Here is a 6,755-nt window from a genome sequence, read left to right as displayed (position 1 = left end):
AAAAAAAAATGTTCCATGGAACTTCCTCTTGTGTGTCCCCTATATAAGAATAAAAAATTCCAGTGGTTCTCACTCTTTCCATGGAAACTAAAGGTTAGAGAGCCATCCCAAAGTGTATAATGGTACTTTTTTTGTCTTATGTGCTTCTTTTACCATTTTCTTACTTTTTGAAATAGTCAGAGTTGTGAACACAGCATACGTCAACCAGCTCCATTGGATTGCAATAGGAATATTTGTCTGGAAGCCTCCTACACATTGAAACATTGCATCAGCTTTAAATTTCCTCAGTCAGTTCACAGACACAACAGGAGTGAGAAATTTTTATCGAGGGAGAGGAACCTCTTCTCCACTCCTACTACTTGTTAATGTTATCTCATGTTGAGCTTTTATGCTTACAGGTAATTTTTTTTCAGTTTGAAGAGAAACAGTAAGTCTTATTTTCCAACTTGAAAAATTTCTTAAATAGCCTACTAATAGTTCTAGTGGCTATTATATATTGAGGACCTCTTGAAACATATCTTTTTTAATTCCTCCAATTGGATTCTGAGGCAAGTATAATTAGTTTCCCTTACAATCCTCACAACTGCAGATTAGAGCTGATAACTTAACCATGGGAACAAATGATGAACTAGGATTTCAACCCAGGTCTACAAACCATGCTCTCTTCTGCATAAGCCTAATTCTTCTTTACAATTTGCTCGCTAAACTTTTTTCATGCTCTTGAGAATTTTTTCTCATATTGTTTTCTTTTTTTCTTTTGTGTAGAAGATTGGGTTTCAATTTGAAAAAAAAATAATTTCAAGTTTTGGCTAAAGATGGAAAGGCATTATACTTTTACTGCTGCCCAAATGGTTTGCAGGCAAAAATCAGATGGCTTCAGCTGTGTTCTACACCACCAGATGTTTCTTTAAAAAATCTGAAACATTTGACCAAAAGTTTATTGTGCAAAATAAAACATTTTTTATGCTTGCTATGTAGGTTATATTTAGACTAACCTCAGTTTGTGTAGCAGTGTCAGTTATTGCTATAATTCAAAACTAGAATAATATTTTTTGATATGGTAATGGCAAGCAGCCATAGATAACACTTAGGATTTCTGGCCTGATCAACCGATAGGATAGAGCTTTTCCTGAAATGATGAGACCCTTTTATATTTATTTATTTATTTACTTACTTATTTTGAGATGCAAGTTTGTGTGTGTGTGTGTGTGTTGATGGTTGTATATACAGTTTATTTTTGACATTTGAAATTTGAAATATATATTGCTTAGTGAATGTTTAGAGAATTGTATGTACTGAATCCAAAGTAAGCAAAGGTACCTTGGTTAATTTTGTCATGTTAATAAAATTTAAATTTTTTTTACAAACCTCTACAACATGTGAGGCAATAGGTCCAGCTCAGGGAATCCCATTGCATCAGGCATGCTCTTATCTAGGAGTCACAGTGTTGGGTTTGGTTATATTTTGTAAAAATATTTTTTTGGAGTATATAGGGAGTTGTATAACTGAACAACAGAAGAGGACTAAGCAGTTGTAAGGGTTGCTCTTTTGTTAAGTGAGCGAATAAACAGTGAAATGGTTTCCCCAAAACATAAGTGCCTAATGTCTGAAAATTGTTAACATGTTAGGTTACATGAAACAGGAGAATTAAAGTTGAAGAAGCAGTGATAAAATGACAAAGATGGAAAGAAGAAATAATAGAAAAAGGGAGTCTTCAAGTTAGTGTGGCAAGATTTAGTATGTCTTACCCTATATTAGACACACACACTCAAATGCTGGAATCTCTTAGTCTTAACATCTTGATCAAAGACTTTAGCCCCGAGAGTCACATTTCAATATATGTTACGTATACACAAAGAGGGAGAGGTCTAATTCTCTCAAGGTTCCTCTTCTCCCTCTGGAAAGGGAAAGGCTTAGCATTTCTTATGTAGTTCATGTAGGAGAGGTAGTAACTGAATCCTCATACCCACCTTATAGCTGTTCTCGTTTGCATTTTTGGGCTCTTACAACATTACTGTTCTAAGATTATGATTTTCATTAAAACTGAGGTAAGAGAAGAATATTTTATTCTTTTTAAATATCCTGGTTATTTTATATTGGAATAACTCTGTTTCAATCTGTAAGTGTTTTCTAGTTTATGTTTGTTTGCCTCACTCACCTCTCATGGTACTGAAATTGAACCCAGGGAATTCTATATCTACATCCCTGATTTTTTTTTTTATTTTGAGAAAGAGTCTTACTAAGTTGCAGAGGCTGGCCTCAATTTTGTGATTATTGTGCCTTTGCCTCTTGAGTCACTGGGTTTAGAAATGTGTGAAACACACCTGGCACAGATAGTTTCCTAATCTTACCTAGCCCATAAGCCTAGGTTTTGACCCTCTAAAACATCTTTCTTTTTATAACTATATCTGGCCTGCTGATGTGTATATCAGATATAAAGAATTGGTGCAGCTGAATGAATGAAAGGATGTGAAGGAAAGTCAGGTACTCTCTGTAAACTTCATCAGAAGAAGCAAAACTAAAAGAGTAACCAACCTCAAGACAAAAAGTGTTTAGAGCAGAAAAAATATCCTGAACGAGCAAACGAGATTTAGAAAAAAAATGAGAATAAGATATAAAAAAAATGAGAATAAGTATTAGGTAATCATGGATTATATTTTTCTGAGAATATAAAGAACGCATGTTTATTTCCTTGATTTAGTAAAATCAAATAGTAAATTTTCTATCATTGCATTTGCATGTTGGCTCCTAGTCTCTTGGGTCTTTCTCCTCTCCCTGATTGGAAGCTTGTATAACTCTCCAGAGTTGTAGATCGCTTAGGGTGTACGGCTACTCTATAAGGTGAAATGTTAAACTCATAATTCAAACTTCGGATATCTGGGCATTATTTTTAGTATCCCTAGGTCCTTCCTATAACTCTCTTAGTTTTCCCATAATTACAAACAAGAGAGTATATAATTTACATAAATAATATTCTACAAATAATACTTGATTAAACATATGAAATAATTAATGAAGACATTATAGCATTATTTACCCAATAGAATGTTTTACTATTTCATCGACTCATTAGCAAAGTGAATAGTGGGAGATGTGTGACCTAATAACATCATTAAATGCATGACAAGGTTAACATTAAGAAATTCACACTTTATTTAGCAACAAATTGCATCTGAAATGAAATATAAGTAAAAATGCATGGTGGACCATGCTTTGACCCTAGGGACGTAAGAAGCTTTGCAAGTACAAAGTCAGTCTCCATAACTTAGTGAGGCCCTATGCAACTTAGCAAACCATATCTCTAAATAAAAAAGAAAAAAATCTGAGGATGTGATTTACCGATTAAGTGCCCCTAAGTATAAGGGGCACTGAAGATTTTAAATTTTAAATTTCATATAAATCTTAAGAGACTTCTGAAATAATCAACTCTGAGTATTATTATTTCTCCAGTTGTGAAAAATGAGACTCTTTAGTAATTGTTGATTTATACTAAAATTATATTCTTTTAGGGATGCACAATTCTATACTTGTATTTCCTTATTTCTACAATATCAGCTAAAGATGTTAAGAAAATTTTCAGCAAATGTCAAAAGCAATTACCCATTTTTTACATTTAAATGATTTTCTTTCCACCTAGGTCCCCAATACTTCAAGGGATGGGCTATAGATAAGAAACTTACTACAATCTTTATATTTGTCAAGGTGTTTTTGTAAATATTTTGCTGTTATCTAAGGTAAACACTTTGGACAAATGCTATTCCACATTTGCTCCAGATATAAGGTCAGAAATTCTCACACTTTTTACATTTAGAAATCTCTCCTTTAGTATAAATCCTCTGATACTTAACAAGTTGTAACTTTTCACTAAAAGTTTTTTTCACATTTTTTAAATTTATAGAATTTATCACTGTCATAGTATCTGCTGTTTTTAAAAGATATATCCAAGCATTTGCTTGCTCAATATCTTTTATACTTATAGGGCTGTCTTTCTCTATAAATTCTCTTGTATTAAGAAAGCTGTGCACTGTGGTTAAGAGCCCTTTCACATATCTAAACTTGAAGGTTTTTGTCTTGGCTATGAATATTTTAATGAATACTAGTTTTTGATCACTGAAGCAAGACTTTTCTACATTTTTCATCTTGTAAATTTTCTTTAGAAAAAGACTAGGAGTTTTCTATAGTCATAATTATTATCACCAATGTAAATATACTGGTCATTACTCAGGGTAGTGACATGGCTCATTGTGTTACTTATAGCACTATCTATATAGTGCACTTTCCAGAAATCTGTATCAGAATTTTCAATGAACAGTAGTGGGGAAGTAGAAACTTTTCTATAATTTTTAATATTGTCCATTTGGGAACAAGGAAAAATTAATCATTTGTTTCAGAAAAATGGACATTTTATAAAGAAACTCCCAAATGGATCACTTTTAGAAATACCTTTTCTGTCCAAATGTTTGATTGGAATTTTAACTCAGTGCTACTTCTATAATTGGCCAAGTTAAAAATTGATGCATGGACTAGATTTCAAATTTTCCACATTGCCTTTCAGTTAAAAAATGGCTATGGATTTATTCTTAAAATACATATAAAACCCCTCAAAATAATTGGAATACATTAAATTTTTGTTTCAGATATTAATTGTCTCTGATGTCTTTTGACCATTAAATTTTTATCATAAATAGGTACTACTGATTGATTTTGCCTAGTATAATACAATTTTTGAACTTTACTCTCACCTATATTTTCCCATTGTTTTCTTGGTTGTAAATAGTCAAAGTTACACTTTCCATATCTTCCCCCCTCTCTTTCTTTTATCCCTGCTCTGGGAAAATTTCTCGAGGATGATGAGAAGTCATGGCTGTAATAAATAAAAATAGCAAACATGTTTACTTACTGTACTGGGCTGAGTATATTTTGCAGAACTAAGAAATTACACCAAAAAATAACATCAGCAAGGGAGTGGATTATTAAATCCAAGTCTATCATTACTGTAGGAATATATAAATCAAATAAAAATAAACACAGAAAATTACTTTGAAAATTTTCCTAATCATCTTTGTGTTCACAGTATCCAAGATGAGTACATTACTATGGAGAGTAACATAGTAGAGAAAAATACATTGTGTTATGCAAAGATTTTCCTCCTTCAGAATATATTTTCAAAACCTACCAACATTCTTCTGTTTCATTAAAAAATAAAAATATGAAATGTGAATATTTGGGGACTGTTCAGAAAAGGGGTTCCTGCTTACCAACAGAAAAAAAAACATGGCTAAATCAACAGTAAGCAAAGTTATGAATTACTCAAAGGGAATAGTCAATTATCATTTAAAAGAAGTTTACTGAAATAAACCAACACACACACACACAGAAAAAAAACAGAATAAAAATTAGTCAAGAATTGTTACTAGTAATAAGCAGAAAATGTAGGTTTAAAGACTTTCTTTAGAAAATGTCTGAAAGAGTCAGGGGTGGTTGGACATAGCAACATAGGAGGTTGAGCTAGAGGATCAAAATTTGAAAAAATGCAAAGTGCTAAATCGCCCTTAAGTTCTCTGTCCAGTACTAATAAACACATCTTAGAAAATAGGAGAAATGAAACATCCAAGCAACTCAGTTTTCTCCAAGTTGTAAAGACTCATAGTAGGTTTTAATGCAAGTTTAAAAACTCAGGACACTGAGAGCATCCAAGAGAAAAAGATGGGTCACCTAGAAATGTGTAACTATATAATTGTGAAATCCTTAGTCAAATCTTCACAACACAGGAAGGAATTCAAGTCTATCTATATTCAAGGGATGAAAGAATAAAATTATCAACCAAGACATTATATTCACAGATACTACCTTTTAAAAAAGAAGAAAAACGAAGACTTTAAACATATAAAAATATACACACTATTCATCAACACTGGATCTGTTCTCCAAAAAGTACTAAAGGTAATCTTTCATAATAAAATGTAACTGCACACCATCATAAGTCATATAAAAGTTTAAACATTTCTTGGCAAAAACAATTCTATTTTATTGTAATGTCGGGTCTCCAAACATTTAATTTCGCAATCGAATTTGAAAGAAAAAAGCATAACAACAATACTGTTAATAGGCATATATTCCTGAAACAAAAATATAATTTTAAGAGAACACATAAATATATTCCGATTTTTAATAAAGTGAAGTCAAGTTGATACTCATACAAAGTATGAGTAGGAGATTCTTCATTTTTAGAGTTTTTTGTTGGCAAATGCAAGATTACAAAACTCTGATCAAAACAAAACTTGGATATCTGAATTAACTCTAAATATTGCAATTGTAGATAGTCTACAGGATACTCTAAATCTAAGAACACACACATACTGAAAGCAAAAGGATATAATAATGACACATACAAAAGTGATTGAACAAAACCTGGGATGTCTAAATTATAGTACACAAAACATAGTTTAAGACATCTATAGGACATAGAAGACACTTTAAATCAAAAAGTACTTTGAAAAGAGGCAAAAGAGAGAAAACGACACTTTCCCTTAGGTTCTGAATTAAGAGTAAATACATTCACTACATAGTTGACACTTACCAAACACACAAAGAAAACACTGAGACGGTTGAATGAAAACAAAGAATCACTGTCATACTAAGAGACATAAATCTCCACTTATTGAAAAGGGAAATACGGTGAAGCAAAAGGGTAATTGCAAAGCATAAGACTTTGAAAATATTTTGAAACTACTATAGACTTATTGAATCCCTGT

The sequence above is a fragment of the Ictidomys tridecemlineatus genome, chromosome 16 (assembly GCF_052094955.1).
Source record: "Ictidomys tridecemlineatus isolate mIctTri1 chromosome 16, mIctTri1.hap1, whole genome shotgun sequence".
Lineage (NCBI taxonomy): Eukaryota > Metazoa > Chordata > Mammalia > Rodentia > Sciuridae > Ictidomys > Ictidomys tridecemlineatus.
Note: the sequence above shows the minus strand (reverse complement) of the source record.